The sequence below is a fragment of the Lissotriton helveticus genome, chromosome 1_2 (genome assembly GCF_964261635.1).
Source record: "Lissotriton helveticus chromosome 1_2, aLisHel1.1, whole genome shotgun sequence".
In the NCBI taxonomy this organism is placed as follows: domain Eukaryota; kingdom Metazoa; phylum Chordata; class Amphibia; order Caudata; family Salamandridae; genus Lissotriton; species Lissotriton helveticus.
In genome coordinates, this window is record NC_136058.1 from 432667197 (window position 1) to 432686353 (window position 19157).

Here is a 19157-nt window from a genome sequence, read left to right on the forward strand (position 1 = left end):
CTTGGGTGGTTCCTTGGGTCCCCAGTACTTCTATGTCCTCTCAACCTCGTCTTGACCCAAAGTCATGATTCTTATACCACTTTCTTAGTATATGGTTTGGTCCCCCAATGGGTTCCACTGTGTATTCTGTGCTATTTACTGCATTTCTTCGCAAAGTATTGTGTACATTGTGCATATCTCCAGATAGGAGATGTTTGTACATGTTAGAGTACATATAAAATAAATATTTTTATAAATACAGTGTGTGGTTCTTTTTCACTTAATCTATACTATCAGATTGCATTCTGGTAAAAAATTTGCTTTGCACTCCTTCTGGACTAAGACTGAAGGCTGCTCTCCACAGCTACCACTTAGAGAGCTTTCTAAGGTTGTCTAAGAACTCTAACTTCACCATAATGGCTATCTGGACTGGTGCAAGGTGTTGACTTACATAAGTGTAAATCATATACCAGGCCAGCTTCTCACAGTGAGTGACTGAGGGAATGAAGTGTCCTGTTGCATCAAGGATAATGTTAAAAAAATGATGGATGCTAGAAAGTGCATGTCCTCGTCCCTTTCTTCACTTTAGGTGGTACAGACTTTATGTCCCTACCTGGTCTGTGTTGTACTGTAGTGGTGTTGTTAGTGCTTTCTGTAACCCCTTGCAAGGGTTTCAAGCAAGCCGGGCTGAAAACGGCTGAAATGCCAGAAACTGGTCCTCGGAAGCTTGTGTCCGGTCCAGGGAAGGCATGGCTTGGCAGTTCGGGCTGGACTGTTCCCATGAGGCACATGGTCAGACTGATTTGCATATAGCCATGTCTGAACTGGGGTGGCAGAGTGGGCTAAAGAACGGTGATGGATTAAACCCAGATCTGTTGACTGGATGTGAGTGTTTGATTGGTTCAGATGCTCCGTCTATCACCACCCCCTTTTGTACCGCTTTGTTAGCCATAAGTTGGCAGGGTAAGCTCAGATGTGAGTCCCTTGCTCACTTTGCCACTGGATTCAAGCAAGCCAGGCTGAAGACGGCTGAAATGCCAGAAACCGGTCCTCAGAAGCTTGTTTCCGGTCCAGGGAAGACATGGCTTGGCAGTTCGGGCTGGACTGTTCCCATGAGGCACAGGGTCAGACTGATTTGCATATGGCCATGTCTGAACTGGGGTGGCTGAGTGAGCTAAAGAATGGTGATGTATTAAACCCAGATCAGTTGACTGGGGGTGAGTGTTTGATTTGCTCAAATGCTCCGTCCATCACCACTCCCCTTTTGTATCGCTTTTTTCGCCCTAAGTGTGGCAGGGTATGCTCAGACGTGAGTCCCTTGCTCACTTGGCCACTGGATTCAAGATAGCCGGGCTGAAGACGGCTGGAATGCCAGAAACCGGTCCTCAGAAGCTTGTTTCCGGTCCAGGGAAGACATGGCTTGGCAGTTCGGGCTGGACTGTTCCCATGAGGTACATGGTCAGACTGATTTGCATATAGCCATGTCTGAACTGGGGTGGCAGAGTGGGCTAAAGAACGGTGATGGATTAAACCCAGCTCTTTTGACTGGGTGTGAGTGTTTGATTGATTCAGATGCTTTGTCCATCACCCCCCCCCCTTTTGTACCTCTTATCCATAGGTCATGGACATAGGTTTATGCCATCTGAAGCACAGAATACGACAGGGGCATGCCCTTGCTAACAAAATAACAGAGGGAGACGCCTCCTTGGCATCTCTGGTAGAATGGAGTTTTTTCTGGTATAGAGCAATCATGAATGGAAAGTTGGACATAACATATTTTTACACTTCTGGCAGCCTTTGAAGCCTTGGCTTTTGCATTAGCCCAGATCACAGAAACCAAGCTTGTCCCAGAAGAGCCAATTGGCTCGTTTCAGTGTCACTACTTCAGCGCTCGTGGGGCTCTCACCCCCTACCACCAAAACACACTGAAGAGGTATCGAGGGAAAGGGGAGAATCTTGCCTTTCCAATGGTACTCTTCCCTAGTAGATCCCTTCTTGGGGATCACCGCAGGAGGGTGATTCCCAAGCAGGGATCCACCACTAGACATCAGGGAGGGCGAGTAGCCCCCTGGGCAAGGCCCTTTGTTCCCCTCATATCAATTTGGGCATTTTCAGTCTTTCTGCCCCCCCACCCCGGAGGAGCAAAACACACACTCAACACCAGGGATTTTTTTTTGTATTTAGGGTTGTGGGCTGCACTAAATGGGCACTATAATTAAGCATGGGTGTAAAATCCGATCCGCTCGCGGATTTTGCGGATTTTCAGCAAATTCGCAATCCGCGAACTCTCGCGAACTTACCGAAAATTCGTAAATCCGTGCGAAGCGGATTTTTTGCTTGGTCACACTTGCCAACTAGAATACTATACAATTTCGCGGGAGTAAACACTTGCGAACACGTAGATGCGGCGGGAAGCAACAATCTCGCAATTGCGAGATTGCAAAATTTGCAATTTCGCACAAGAAATCCACCAGCAGGCAGCGTAAACCTTGAAAATTATGATTTTTATCAGAATAACTCCTCAGGTTGACATTTGCCTGCACTTTTTTTTTGCAAGGAGTCCATTTTGGGGGGGGGGGGGGTGGTGGGAGGAAGGAAGTGCCCCACAGTCTCCAACTTGCTGTTCCTGTCCAGCAGGCTCCTCCCAGTGCTTTCTTCTTGTGCTGGTCACTTTGATTTGGATCTTGACCTGGAAGGATTACTTTTTGTGGATGCTGCTGGATATTTGGATTTTTGCAAAACTGAAAGCACTCAGCAGGTGCAAAAGTTCAATCTTATCATTAGTAACCATTCCCTGCAGTGCCTGGAAGGATTACTTTTTGTGGATGCTGCTGGATATTTGGATTTTTGCAAAACTGAAAGCACTCAGCAGGTGCAAAAGTTCAATCTTATCATTAGTAACCATTCCCTGTAGTGCTTCCTGAGGGGCCACTTCAGAGTTCAGTTGCCTACTTGCAACTATTCTATGACCCTGCTCTGACCCTCACAGCAGGCTCAGAGAATAGCTACAAGTATACAACAAAGGTCCTATTAAAAAAAATACACTGCAACAGAAAGCAATTACAGATAAGGAACCAGGTGCCAGCCTGGAAGTTCAAATTCAGTGACACATTAATCAGCCCCTAATTCATTCATGTCAGTTGAGGCAGGGCAGGTGTGCTTTCCCCCCCCATAATCTACAGTGATGAACTAGAGGGTGGCATGGGTGAGCCAGAGGGTGGCATGTGTGAGCCAGAGGGTGGCAGTGGTGAAACAGAGGGTGGCAGTGGTGAAACAGAGGGTGCTGTGATGAACCAGACGTAGAAACAACATGGTCGCGACCGTTGCTACCTGACAAGTAAGTTCGCGTTTGCGAACTGGTAAAAAACCCTTGCGAAATGGCAGAAACACTTGCGAACACAAAAAAAAAAGGAATCCGCAAAATTCGCGAGAGTTCGCGGATTTTGCGGATTGCGAATCGGTAAATACGCAATTTCGCGGATTGCCAATTCGCAAAATCCGCCCATGCTTAACTATAATGCCCCACCCCTCCCAATATTTGTCAGTCTTTCTGCCCCCTGGGATGCAGATGGGGGCAATTGCTGCTCCTCCACATTGCACCATATTTTGTTTTATTAAAAAAGGAGTGGGGGCTTCCCACAATGGGCATGTCAATGCCCCCATCCCCAAAACAAGAGGGCAATTCTTTTTGCCGCCCCTGGAAGGCAGGTGGGGGTTATAACCTCGATCTGTCCACGTGGGGCAGAAAGCCATCTAGACACCAGGGATTCTTTTTTTTGAATTGCTTATGGGTAGGAGCTGCCCTAAATGGGCACTATAATGCCCCCACTCCTCCCAAAAAATTGCCACAGTCTTTGTCTTTCTGTCTCTCCGGGGTTGCAGATGGAGGCAATAGCCCCCGATCTGAAAGCCCCCCCCCCTCCCAGGCCAGAGCAGAAAGCCCACTAGGCACCAGGGATGATTGTTTTATTTTTTATAAAAGAGGGTTGGGGGCTGCCCAAAATGGGCTTGCCAATGCCTCCTTCTCCAACAAAAAATAGCCACAGTCTTTCTGGCCCCATGGGGCAGGGGGCAGAAAGGGGACAATATCCCCAAACTGGCCCCCGCGGGGAAAGAAAGCTCACTATGCACCAGAGATATGTTTAGGGGCATGTCAGGGAGTGCCCCTTAGGCAACTGTTTTTCCCACATTTTGACTGCTTCAGGTCCCATTGGGGGTAGATCAGCGATATTTTTAGTCACATCTGCTCCCAAGGGGGCAGAAAACCACTAGACACTAGTGAATCTTTCTGTGTGTGTGAGTGTGTGTGTGTGTGAGTGTGTGAACTGGAGTTCGGCTGATGGTCTATGTTTACTGCTGATAGGCTGGCTGTGTGTGAGCCTGCATTTTGTTGGCAGTGTGAGTGGACTTGTACATAGCTAGCAGTGTGTATGGGCTAGCACTTGGCTGGCCGTAAGCACAGACTGTCACTTGGCTAGCAGTCTGCATGGATGGCAACTGTCTGGCAGTGTGTGTAGACTATTACTTGGCTGGGGATGTGTGGATTGTGGCTTGGCTGGCGATGTGCATGAATGGCACTTGGTTGGTGGTGTGAGTGGATGGCGCTTGGCTGCAGTGTGGCTTGCATGGATGCCCCAGCATTTTCTTACCCAGAATCCCCTGCCACTTTTTGACACTTTATACTCATGTCCAGTCTCATTTCTTTTTTAAACCTATTAACAGTGAACAAATTAATCAGACTGCACGTTATCCATAACACCATCTGAGATACTGCACCAGATTTGCTAGAAGTAATCATTTGTCATCTGACAAAGTGGGCACACTTAAAAATAAGGCATTTTTGTGTTTAGAGTATCACCTGGTGATTACATGCCAGTGAAAAGTAAATGACCATTCATTGTGGGCAGAGAGAAATGTATGTGTCGATAGAGGAGATGGTCCTTGAACTGGATCGGGCCTGATGCCTCTTTGTTTCTTCGTTGATGTCTTCACAGCAGCCATCCCACGCAGACGCACGGGAAATGAGACTGATTCAGGTCTAGTACCATATCTTTGTAGAAGTCAAACGGTAAGAAATTAGACACAGGTTAAAATAGAGGGCTCTGTTGTGGGTGGATTTGGGTTTGTGGAGGTGGGTAGGAGCTTTCACTGATTTTCCTTAGTATCTAGTCAACTAATGTTTGTTTAATTTTGAGCAGCCCATTACAACACCCCAATGTACATACAGAAGAGATTGAATCAATTCAGATGCGGTGCTGGAGATGTCAAGATCATTCAAAGGATCATGATACTTTCTGTGTCTTTGGGTTGTGCTAGGTTGCTGGAGAGAGACACCCACAATCGGAGAATAAAAATGCTTTTAATTTAAAATACACACACACACACACACACACACACACAAGAGATTTCTTGTTTCTAGTTGTTTTCCTTCTTTGAGCGTATTTCAGTGTGTGTGCAAGCGTGTGAGTATGTAGACATGTGTGAATGTGGCTTTATTTTTTGTACATTAAACCTACTTATTTATATTTGCTTGTTTTTCCAGTAGGGTTCTTTTGATGTTGATGAAATACACATTCTGCCTGCAAAGCAAATGGTTAAGAAAAGTGTTTATACAGCTAGCTTGAATACAAAGCCAAAAATCCATCTGTCAGAGGAGGACAATTGTCCAGAGCTTCTCCTCTGCCACATGAGTCTCTCCTACTGGGCCTCATGTTGGGCCCACAGCCACTCACATTTTCTCCTTTACTCCCCGGTTGAACACCCACTTCTTCCCTTCTCCCTCCTCTTTCCATCAACAGGCACTCCTGTTTGATGCCCCAGGCAGTCCAACAATTGTCCCTATGCACTTTGTCCTTTCATCTTTCTAACCACAAGAGCCAGCTATCACAGGGAGGTAAGCCTGGAGCAGAACCAAGAGTCATGATAGCATCCAGTGGAATTATTTTTTTAATAAGAAATTAAAGTTGTATTTTTGTGTGTGAGTGCATGTCTGTCTGTGTGCGACTACATGTGTGTTGGAATGTGCATGCATGTGTATCTCAAACTCTGCATGCATGTATGAGGAGTGTGTGAGTGCATGTCTGTCTGTGTGCAACTACATGTGTGTTGGAATGTGCATGCATGTGTATCTCAAACGCTGCATGCATGTATGAGTGTTGCGCCCACTGCCCGCCCTGGTAGATTGCTAGCCCATGTACAGTGGTCCGAGTTTTTATCCAGCTGTGGATCTTGGTATTATCTCCTGAGGCTTTTTTATATTCTGCTTCCCTCAGTTATCAGCTTATTTCCTCTACAAGTCTGAGGAAGCCATGGCTGCTCTACCCTCATTCCATCCACTAACCCACCGGCTCTCACCAGATTGATGTCATTTCCTTCCACTCCATCCATACACAACGCTTCTTGCCAATCAATGTTTATGTTTATGTAGTTAAGGACTCAATTCATGACGTCATTACTTTTAGGCTTCTGAGATGTTCTATGTGGTAATGGCTGGGGGTGAGTGGACTGTCCATGTTTCCTTAGTCACTACTTTCATACCTTCCAAGTTAGCTCAGTGTAAAACACTGATGCGCCTGGATAGATTTTGGTCTTTCCTGACATTGGTGGGTATTTAAACCATGGGAAACTATAAAAGATGCCTTTTCTTTATAAATGACATTAAAGGTAAAATCAACTTCCTTTTCTAAGAGTTTGTGCTTATCTTCCTACTAAGCAAAGAAAATGCTGAGGACTGTAGGCAGCTCAGACATGACAGAGGTTGTGACAATGTTTAGTGCAGTCGACTCCTGCACTCAGTTTATCTTGATGCCCTTTTTTAATGTCCTCACAGCTACCAGATTGGCCTGTCATGGGAGCATCCCAGGGACTGAGATCATAGCTCAGGTGCTGGGATATGAATCACGGTGGGACAGAAATGGTAGGTAAGAAGGGAGGTAAGTGGATTGAGTTGGAACCGTGTCTGTGAATGCTTTTCCTTGGGCTCCCACGCCAGTGATGAAGAAATTGCCTCTATTATAGTTATCCAGCATGACATGTCACGTATATTGACCATTGTCCCTCACAACATCTAACACTCACCTCGTCCAGTTCGTTGCAATAGTGTCTTCATTGGAAGGCGCTCACTATGATTCACACTCGACTCTTCTTTCCCATCCCCAGCATAGGCTGATGTCGGTACACATCTTTCAAACAACTGTTGTGAGTTGACAATGCAATGCTTTCTATCTATGATAGGAGATTTATTGTGCTTGATTGCTCAAGAGCATATTTATTTTCATATCACCTCCATCAATATCCCATACAATAGAGATTTGCATTGGATCAATAGCGTAATCATCTACAATGTCTCTGTTGTGTCTTGAAATCCATGCGGTCAGTTTTTAAAAATTGTGCCTTGTGACTGCACATTGGAGGGGAGAAATAGAATGCAATGTTGATCCTGACAATGGCAAGTAATAGTCTTATTCTTACCCAATGGCTCTGTACAATAGACATCCTAACAAGGTCAAACTATAAACATTTAGGAGTATCCCAATATACATTCTTAGCCAATCCATCTCATTTCGCACTCTGGTTCCGTTGTCTATGGCACACCCATCAGACCCTGGCATTTCTCAATATGTCAACAATGTCCAGCATTCTCTAAGGGCCATCACCATGACAGATATATGCACCTTTGTGGATGCCACAACATGCCAGGATTTATTACCGTTGATCTCAGAGTTTTATTAGTAGGTGGCTATTGTGCCATAAATTGCCACAAGTTTCCAACAAATTTATAAGCATTATGCGACTGTCATCATTTTATCATGGGTAGACAATGTGAATTCACTGATGAAAGTAGCAAGTTGACAAGAATTATCATCTTTGTGCTAGGGCCGCCATTCTACTGGGTGTGAATGGACAACATGCATTGGATGGCCCGCAAGCTGCCAAGTATTTCCACCATTAAGTGGGGACCAGCGTTTTATCACACATGATCAATCAGTGTCATCCTACAGATCCCCACAAGCTGCCAACAATTAGGACCATGGTACCTGGGCTATCAAATTACCATGGTGGGCACATCACTCACACGCTCTTCATAAATCCATGCAGTCTCAGATACACATGCATGGGCATAATGACACACACATATGTGCCCACACAAACACACACACACACACAGGCATGCACTCTTACATTCAACAATAAATAACTTCCCCTGGGTGCTGTTATCATGACTCCTGGCTCTGCTCCACGCTTACCTCAGCTCACAGCTGGCTTTGCAAGGGTAGAGGCCTGAATGGACAAAATGTTTAGGGGGAAGTGTGGGGCTGCCTGAGGGATCAAGCGGGAGTGCCCGTTGGCAGGAAGGAGATAGCAAGAGAAATACCTGATGAGGAGGAAGGAACAAGCGGGTGCTCCTACGGGGGAGGTGGAAGACGGCAGGCCTGTGGAAGTAAAGGAGAAAGCAGCAGTGGCTTTGGGTAGCAGAAGTATGAGGCCAAGTGGTGGAAGGCTAGTGTCGAAGGGGAGCAGCTCTGACAAACTTTCCTTCTCCGACAGATGGATTTTTCCCTTGCTATACAAGCTAGCTGTATAAACACGTAACCATTTGCTTTGCAGGCAGGATGTTTATTTCATCAGCATGAAATAATTATAATGGGAAAACAAGCACATTTAAATAAGTAGGTTTAATTTACAAAAAATGAGACATTCACATGCATGCAGAAACACTACAGTAAACTAAAATGAACAAGGAAAACAACCAGAAAAAAATCAAAACTCTACTTTGTGTTTTCTTTTAGCTAAAGCATTTTTTTCTCCTGTTGTGGGTGTCTCTCTCCAGCATGCTGGCACAACCACAAAGACACAGAAAGCATCATGGTCGTTTCAATGTTCTTGACCTCTCCAGCACCACATCGGAATAGCTCAAATTTCATCAGTAGATTGGAGTGTTGTAATAGGCTGCTAGAAACTGGTCAACTAAACTGTAAGGAAGTAAGCAATACACATCAATCCTTCGAATCCATCTCAGTGAATTCCTAGATTTCATGGGTCTCGAGAAAGATTCAGTCCAGGAGAAAATCACTCTCTCCAGAAACTGGTTAGTCAGCCCTCGAGGGCTTCTCCAGCTAAGACATGTGGACTACTTCACGCAGGAACCTCTAGGAGTGCGCATGGATAGCAGGAATTGTACTCGGGGTTCTGATACATGACACTGTGCAGGGAAAGGGGGAACCGCTGGGCTGTTGAACTGCTGATATGGCTGAACCCCTTAGTGCTGTAGAACTGCAGATATGGCTGAACCCCTTAGTGCTGTAGAACTGCAGATATCGCTGAACCTCTTAGTGCTGTAGAACTGCAGATATGGTGAAACCTCTCAGTGCTGTAGAACTGCAGATATGGCTGAACCTCTCAGTGCTGCAGAACTGCAGATATGGCGAATCCTCTCAGTGCTGTAGAACTGCAGATATGGCTGAACTTCTTAGTGCTGTAGAACTGCAGATATGGCTGAACTTCTTAGTGCTGTAGAACTGCAGATGTGGCTGAACCTCTCAGTGCTGTAGAACTGCAGATATGGCTGAACCCCTTAGTGCTGTAGAACTGCAGATATGGCTGAACCCCTTAGTGCTGTAGAACTGCAGATATGGCTGAACCCCTTAGTGCTGTAGAACTGCAGATATGGCTGAACCCCTTAGTGCTGTAGAACTGCAGATATGGCTGAACCCCTTAGTGCTGTAGAACTGCAGATATGGCTGAACCTCTCAGTGCTGCAGAACTGCAGATATGGCTGGAAATTGGGAATTTGGTTCCCTCTGTATCCTCTGCAACTTGCAGCCTCACTGACATAACTTCTTTATGGGACTGCTACGAAGGAAAAGGTGTTATTTTTAGATGGTGCGGGATTCTCCTCTAGCATTGGAGATTATTCAAAATAAGTGAATCCTTAAATAAAACTGTTGCTAATCGTGCTACAGGTACATGCTAATTCACCCGTCACTCCCCATGATGCCACAGAGCCTTCATTGATTATGTAGACATCACTCTACGTAAGCTGAGCAACCTGGGAAGTGTAGTCTGGTGTTGGGACTGGGCATATTTATGGTGGACTGAGAGCAGGGTTAATGGAGGCGGATCTTGGACTGGGCCACGCTTCACACCCTTTTGGGGTATTTACAGTTGTCTATGTGGCCATCAAGAGACAGAACTACACAGGGGAGCAGCTTGGTGATTGTCAGCTTCATACTGTACGATACTGAGGTAAATTGGGTAAGTGAAAGCGGCTGTCAGTAGATTGGGAATTAACCATAGAGTTTAGTGTTTCCTTTTCCCACCATGCCTGTATTTCATATACAATTTATTTGTGTATCTGAAATTGTGCATAATTTTGCTTATGCAAATTAGGATGCGTAGGTTTGCTATGATGAAACATCATAATATAATAATGATAATCCACATTTTTAAAGCGCGAACAATCACCCATCAGGGTGTCCAGGCGCTGGGATCCGCCGGGAAGATTAAGCAAGCTATTGCCCAGAGTCACATGGTGCTGAGCTAATCTGCCGCCGGCGCCGGGGATCGAACCGTGGTCCCCAGATTCCAGCGTCAGTCGCCCTGGCCGCGGCGCCACACCTCTCATCAAGCTAACCATTCAAGAAGTGGACTGCTGCCACAGTTTAAAGATAAATAATGAGGTGATTCGATTAACAAAATGTTTCCAAATTGACCCACCCACTGGCCGCGCTACAGCGGCAGCTGCCCTCGGCAGCTCTCCTCCCTCTGCACACTTTATCAGAACTCTCTCCAAGAGTGCGTCACACTTCCAGAACACTCTCTGACCAGACACACCACCGTATCTCAACAGGCTGACAGTCCCACTTAGGCACTAAGACCGTACGTATGTTCTCTTTTTGCAACTGGATTGCTGTAGTCATCCCCCTGAACTAATGGGGCTGTCACTTTCATCTTAATCAAGACTCTGACCTGGGACCTGACGCTATATATTTATATCCATCTGCCATGCAAAGGAGAACACTGCCACTCACAAATTAATATATGCATATTTCATGCAGGCTGTTTCCTTTATACAGTTCTCACTCATTTGCTGTACTTCATAAAATCTAAAATGGCTTCTGTGGTTTCAGTGATCTAGCTGCTTGCCTAAGGTGACCTTGATGGGCTTCTAATGTAAACTTGGATATCCTTTTTACATATGGTACATGGTCTTGGTATGACAATGGAGGATACTCAAAGCATGTGAATGTGTGAAAGATACAAATGCCGGGGAAATAGCGCAGGTAAGGTTTTTATCCTCTATCCCCTGTGACTTCCCAGAAACTTTGTTGATGGTACGGGAGTATCTGTGATCATCTTTCTGCTTCGGCAAAATACCAAGGGGTGCTGATCTGGATTGAAATTAGAGGGGGATTTTTCACTGTGGAAAGGGATTTTGTGTGCCGGTTGGATGAAGTTTTGCCTGATGACCTCTTTTGGGACCTTCACAGACCCCACCACTCACCATTCACAAGAGAGTGTGATGCAGAGAAGCGATCCAAACCTTATGCTGTCTGGAGTGGAAGGGTAAGTGCATTGATAGACAGGGCTTCCAAGGGGTGGAGTGAGACGAGGTGAATAATAGTATTATCCAACTGAAGTGCAGTTGTCGTGTGACAGTGCAATTCTGCAGTAAATGAAAGTACCTATACTGGATAATACCCAGTGATTACAAGCACCCCACACAAAGGCTGCACAATATTTCCTGTGCTCACTGTGCCGTAAGACTCCTGCTGCACCTCACTGACGGCGAAGCATTACGGAGTCGCATGTTCGCTCATTCAGAGAGGATATGGCCTAGCAGATCATGGTGGAACCGCCCCTACTGGAGTGAGCGCCAAGAGTGATTTGCATTTAATTGTTGCATATGGTTGGTCTGTAGTAGCAAAGTGAGCAAAACTCAGTGAACTGGAATGAAGCGAAGAGTAATTACCAATCACTGGGAACAATTCAAGCCTTAGAACATTCACTTTGTTGATCGTATCGCTAGAGGTCGTCTGATGCACGTTTTTAGTGTCTTTCAGAGCAACCAACTTGGCCTGGAAAAGAGAAAAATAAAGAGTGCACGGCCATTGAACTATATACCGGCAGGATCAAGAGCCCGAGTGAATGCTTTGGAGGTGGACAGACCACGGAAATCCCTCCTACCATACACAGCCACAAGTGAGAGGGTGAGTGAGAACAGGCATCCTTTGGAGGGAGATAGACCATGCAAAGCCCTCCTACCATATACAGGCAGGATCCAGAGCCCAAGTGGAGCAGGCATCAGTTGGAGGGGGATAGACCCTGCAAAGCCCTCCTACCATACGCAGGCAAGATTGAACGGGTGACTGAGAGCAGGCATCCTTTGGAGGCGGATAGACCAAGCAAAGCCCCCCTACCAGACACAGGCATCCAGAGCCCAAGTGGAGCAGGCATCAGTTGGAGGGGGATAGGCTACGCAAAGCCCTCCTACCGTACACAAGCAAGATTGAGGGCATGAGTACGAGCAGGCGTCCTTTGGATGGAATGAGCCATGTGTTTGAGTCTTTCCTTAGTTCTCCATGCATGCTACTTAGTCCTCTATCAATGGCCTCCTTTAAATCTGCCCTAAAGCCTCATTCCTTGCTGTCCCTCCTTAGCTGAAACTGACCAAACTCTAATCTAGCCCCCCTCCAGTAAAAATGGTTAGGACCGTTGTTAAAGATAGTTTACAACTTCTTCACTCTAAATCCTTGTTTGCGTAGGTAAGAAGGTACAATCTATCTATATATATAAAAACAAAAGAATGTCTGTCTGTCTGTTTGTCCTTTATGCATTACTACACAATTCATCCGATCGCCATGAAATTTTGGGAAGTTGTTGAGTACACTCCCGCGAAGGTTCCTGGCATAATTTCTTGTAAATATCGGCTTCCCAGGGCCCTCATAATCTTTCTAATACTGATGTACACACCAGATGGAAAAAGCAACAAATTGTGTATCCACAAGCACTCGAATAAATAAATAGAATTAAAACACCATTCATCCGATCACCATGAAACTTTGGGAAGTTGTTGAGTACACTACCGCGAAGGTTTCTGGCATAATTTTTTTAAAATATTGGCCCCCCCAGGGCCCTCATAATCTTTGGAATACTGATGTAAGAAGATGGTACAATGAAAATTAAAAAATACATGAACGTTACCTAAAAAATCAAATTATTCTTAATTTGTTTGTTTTCTTACTCATTGCTGTCATACCTTTTAAGTTTATGGAAAAACACTCGACCTGCTAGCCTTGCTCCTGTAGAAAATGTATCAGATCCAGAATCCTGAAGACCAGCTTATACCTTGTTGGTCCAACAGCACAACCACCAACAATCACCACATAGATGTCTTCTTCAATCTTCCGAGCACAGCCTGGTTGCTTTACCCTTGAGGTATGATTTAAGTGGCCAGAACCCATCTGTCTTTCCTAATATCTTTCCCAAGGTTGCTTTTCACTCCTTGTCCCTCTCCAATTCTTCTCTTTTCTTAATCACCACAACTTTCTTATTGGTCTCTGCACAGAAGGTGTATTTATTATGGGTACTGTATCGATCCCCCTGTTTCTGACCCTTGTCTGGTTAATAATTAACTAGCAGCCATTCAACTGCACAGAAATCCGTTATCTGATTAGCCACACAACGGCACAGAAGCCCGTTATCTGATTAGGTCATAGCGCATGCCATCTCATTAGGCAAGCACTATTCCTCCAGCCCCCTAATAGGCATACGGTGCTCTCAAACCAAATCAAACCTACCACGATCTGGGAAATCCCCACAGCCATTGTTTTGATTTAGCCGAGAACTTCAGTAAAGAATGTGCGAACGATCAAGTTCGTATGACATCCTTATTGACGTATTTATGTCCATCCTTACGTCAATCCCGGCACCTTTCAGGTATAAATAATACCGACATTGCCTTAAGCAAACACACGAGGTGGTGACAAGATTGGAGCAGCGAGACTTGCCGAGGAGCCCAGCTGACAGCGAAGCCCACAGACGCTGCCCCTCCTTTCTGACGCGCTGAGAGAGAGAGAGACGCTGCTTTTCTCCTGCCGAGAAATCCAGCCCCGGCGCTTCCAAGCAGCCCTCGCAGGCAGCTGGAATATCAAGACCTGAGATAGAGATACCAGCCCTCCAGCCTTCTAAACTCCCAGGTACTGAACTGAATCATCCTTTGTAGAGAATTCTTGAAGCAGACCCTTGGCAAAACAAACTTAACTTAAACTGCTACTTATCTACTCCCACCACGTATTAGGCTTAGGTCAGGTACATTGGGGTAGGCGTAGTTAGAAGCACCAGTTGAGTACGATTAGTCAATGTATATATGTATGTATCTATTTTATCCATTTTAAGTATCCTATGGCTAAGAAACCATATCAATGCTTTTACAGTATTATTTTATAATTCTGTTATTACTGTATGCACTTTACTTAAATCTAAGTATTGCAATAATAGCGATTCATTTCTCTTGTACGAGAAAAGAGACTGATCAATAAATAACATCTTTTTATTGAACACGCCCGTCTCTTCCTTTTCTCTACAATCTGGTGAAACTAAGAATGCACTGAACTGACTGAGTAAAATAAGTTGTCTTTTGTTTTCACACGACTCTAGAGATACACTCTTGATTAGGGGAGAGCAAAGTTGTCATGTTCTATGGTTGTCAGAAACTAAATCCCTTCTTGTCTATCCAGGGAGGTTCAACTCCTCCTTGCCTATTCGAGAAAGTTTCTAGTGAACTCTGAGCTAGCTGGCACACACATAACTTTAAGTCTAATATCGTCAGTAGAAGACCTAGTTAACCTCTGTCCTACGTCTATACTATTGAAGATATTATTCCAATGTGCAGAGCCTATTGGGATAATAGGAACTACACTACAAAACAGTGTCTGAGTTTTCAGCACAGATAGCAATGGATAATTGTGCTTGATCACCCCCATACACACCAAAAATACAACTTTCAAGCTTTATTCAGTACATTGGTGCTACCAGTAAGTGCCGCCCTAAGGCTTTCTTACCTCGCCAAAAAGCATCAGCCCTGTGCACGGAAAACAGATACACCAAACTAGATTTTTCATCATATGTTTACATTCCTCTGACAGCATCAAAACAGGCGTTTTGGTCCCAATATATGTGTGTTTGTCGATATCGATATTCATTGGAACTACAGGCTGATGGACATGGAGGATTCTGTTCTGAGTGTGGTCTTGTGTTCTTGTCTGATACTTTTTGTTCAAATCTTTACATTTGCCAGACTTGCATACCTCAGGTGGCACACAAAAGAGAAGCATCGCATTGGCGGTGCAACTCACAGCAAAGGGTAAGTGACAGGGTGCCAGTGGGCATACCCATGTGCCTGTTTGTTTTGTTCCCACTGTGTGCTTGCTTATAATGTTCTAGCAAAGGAATCCTATTCAAATCGACTAATCTTTTATACCCTCTTTCCCCTAAATGATCTACCATATCAGTAAAGTAATTTTCCTATGCACCACTGAAGACACCATTTAGTTTAAGGGGCAGACTTACTATTCACGCAGTGCAGCGCGCATTGCAGCGCAGCAAGCATGGTTGCTGTGCTGCTTTGGGTGAAAGGAAGAGAGCGGACAGTACCATATCTATAAAGATTCAGCACTGTTGCGCTCTACCGAAGCACTGGTTCGTCTTCTGTATGTCTAGCTCTAAGCACCGACCTGTGCACTATAGAGTGAAGATGTGGTGTAACTCTAGAATATGTTTTGTACTAGAAAGAAACCCTTTCAGTTAAAGTGCTTTGCTGAGACATGTTTTTTAAACGTTCCCACTTTCTACGTCTTCTGTACGCACAAGCAAAGACAGAAGATGTTGTACCCAAACACGTATTTTCACAGACGTTGCCTCCTCCAGAGGGAGGCTATCATTTTTTGGTGCATCGGCCTGTCTACCCTTTATAGTATAAAGGACTTTGTCTCAAACTTCATTTGTGGTTTCACGGGAATGCCCATGTGTCAGCCTTGGAATGCCCCTTGGAACTAATAAAGATACTCTGCTTTACGTTTATTCAACTTTCCAGCACAAATAAATATTTGCGCTCAAAAGTACTTTATCAGCACTATGCACTGATGCACATTTATTTTTGTGACTTGCTCTGGTGCAAAGGCTTGATACATCTGCCTCTATATTCTTATTTCATTTAACATACACTGATGTCACTTCCATCCACCTTGCTTCATGTAACTACTTCACGCGTACACCAGGCTTATTGACAAACATTAATGTTTATTTGTTTAGTTAAGCACTCAACATGATGGATTGATACAGAATGAGAGTTACTGCATGACTGTCACATTGTTTTTAATTGTATTGGTAAGTGACTGTACAAGTGTGGAGGGAGGATATCGCATAGTGAGGGCCTACACCTCAGTTTCTACCGTGGGCTCCAGCTGTTTAGGCAAGAGTACTAAACATGAAGGGGATTATTTACAAGCCCCTTGCGCCGCCGGTATGCCACTTTTTCCCGTTTTAAAAGTGATGCACCGATGGCGCAAGGGAGTTGTAAATAAGCCCCGAAGAAGGCACACACTGCACAGAGCCATATTCGGACATGGTATCCCACTTCTTTTGATCTGGCACAGTTTGTGCACTCTGTACTGTCCTAGCTGGGACTGGGAACTATGCTCAGCCATGTGTCCCTCATCCCACTGCTAGAAGGTTGACTGCTTTGATTCCTAGATGGTGCTGGTGGAGCTTGATTTTGTACTGCAGTATGAGAGTGCTGAACTTTCAGTGCAGTTTGAAGCTTAAGAAAAGTGGGACTTTTTTGTTGAGGTGTGATTGGTCGAGACTTATTGCATACAGAAAAGAAAGGTGAATAACTGTGTTTCAGGTTTTCATAGTCTTTTAGTCTGATGGGAGTAGATTTGAGTGTTACACAGGGCATTGCTGTAGTCACATTTGCTAGTGTCCGTACCATCGGGGAGGGGTGATTTGTTTTGATCTGGGACAGAAATTTTGAGGAGCTTTTTTTGGGAGAAGGTGGTATTGACCACTGCTTCTGTCAGTTCAGAGGGTCTGTGTCTAAATCATGAAAAGGTTCCTGCCTTTGCTTGTGATGGAACAGTGTCACCAAGATGTGGCAGAGTGACATTATTTTTTAAGGGATGTGTGGTGCAACAGCACCAGGATTTCTGTTGTTAATCCAGTGAGCTTCAGGCTGCTCTGACTCATCCTCATCTCTGTTGCTTTGAGGTCTTCGGTCACATTGGTGGATTGTTTTCTTTGACCCACAGGTAAATCTACCTGCGATCATCTTAGGAGTGGGAGGGAAGGTTGTGGTTTATTAGGAGGCCCATGGGGGGCTTCAGGGAATTATCAAAGTGAGGTATCGGAGAGATGCTCTGGTACTCCTCATGTGACCTCTCAGGGTAGAACAATTCATACCATTGCACTGGAGTGGTCACTGTAGTTGTATGTACTTTATTCGATACAAAAGATATCATAAAAGCATGTACATTCTGTTTTCGTCATTTTAAAAAGTCATTATTCCAACAACTAGTGATATTAAATTCATCAACGTTTCCATTATAAATAAATATTCAATAAAAACAGTAACATTTAAATAGATTAAGAACAATATAAAACAGTACATCACAAAACTAGCCTGTGCAAAGCCTCGCTCATGTTTTTATTTCGCTAGGAGGTTCGAGCGTGTTAACCATGCACTGCCCAGGTATTTAGCTACCCCACAGACCGCAGCGAGGGAGCAAGTGTCGGTTTTTAGAATACGTAGGGCTACCCGGTAGTTCGTTGATCCCAGCATTATACAAATAGGTTTTAGCAATTTGCTTCTTGCACATCTATATGCTGGGCATGCGAAAAGGAAATGTGCAATGGACTCTGTGGGGCTCACAGCCAGGACATGAGGCTGCTGTAACCACTGCATCCGTTGGAGCACGCCTCAACCAACCTGCTGTTAAATCGTTAATTGGGAGGGTTCCAATCCTCAATTTCATATAGAGCGACCTGTCTCTTGGAGTTTGAATGAAATCTAAATAAGGTTCCAGTTTCCAGACAGGCTTATGTTCCAAAAACCGCTCAGTAAGAGTCCCCATATTCGAACTGCTCACCAGTTCCTCCTCCACCCATTCCCAGTATGCTTTCGTTATATCTGGTCACTGAAGTGAGAAACAGACTGAAGATGAGACAGAGTGGTTGAGAAGGATCGACATCCTTAGGGAGCCTGGTTAGCTGAATCACACAAGACGGTCCTGATATTCACTCGTGCGACTTCTGTTCCACAGTAATGATAATATTCAGATTTGTTCTCATAGGAAAATACATTCCCTATTACTTTTAAGTCTTTGGAAAGGTTGTTGGCTTTTGTTCTTACATTTTGTGTAAGTGTGTGGCGCATTAATGGGTGCGGTAACACCAAGTCAATGTTCCTTGTTTGGGTAATTGCAGGTGAATTTGGAGCAAAATAATGCAGCTGCACCAGAATGATAAAGGTAAAAAATAAGATAAAGAGGTTGAAACACCTTATGCAGCTGCCTCCGAGTGATGCTTTCTTTGCCCTCAGGGATGAATCCCATTCTACTATTCATAAGTGCGGAAACGTCTGAGTTTGTACTTGGGTGGTGAAGCTTGTCCAGCAATGGGTTTTATAAGCACTGTAATTTTCACCTGCTGACCTCCCCAGTGAGGCATTCATAGGAATGCTTCTGTTGTACAAACTCTGCTTCTGTTGTGAAAGTTTACCTCAAGCCTCACAATCTAAAGTGGATTCTGGAATGTGCCATACTCCATACAGTGTAAAGTGGACACTGGAAGCAGCATGACAGTGGGGTCTATAATGCTTCTACAGTTTATGCAGAGCAGGGTAGGGGGCTGCGGGGTGTAAGGTGGATACTGGGAGCAGCATGACACTGGGAGTCTATAATGCTTCTACAGTTTATGCAGAGCAGGGTAGGGGGTCTGCGGGGTGTAAAGTGGACACTGGAAGCAGCATGACACTGGGAATCTATAATGCTTCTACAGTTTATGCAGAGCAGGGTAGGGGGCTGCGGGGTGTAAGGTGGACACTGGGAGCAGCATGACACTGGAGTCTATAATGCTTCTACAGTTTATGCAGAGCAGGGTAGGGGGTCTGCGGGGTGTAA

General features: G+C 44.9%; 1 protein-coding gene across 3 annotated transcripts in view; it reads left to right on the forward strand.

Annotated features, from left to right (window-relative positions):
* LOC144807652 (uncharacterized) overlaps positions 1-19157 on the forward strand; it is a 166742-nt gene that overhangs the window by 106416 nt on the left and 41169 nt on the right. Inside the window, exon 1 of one of the 3 annotated variants that reach the window (XR_013606373.1) lies at positions 9649-12188. The exons of 1 other annotated variant lie outside the window; for it this stretch is intronic. The gene's annotated coding sequence lies outside the window, so the exon portion shown is untranslated. Of the gene's footprint in view, positions 1-9648; positions 12189-19157 lie in introns of those variants that run through there. One more of the 3 variants, XR_013606372.1, reaches the window with a different exon arrangement.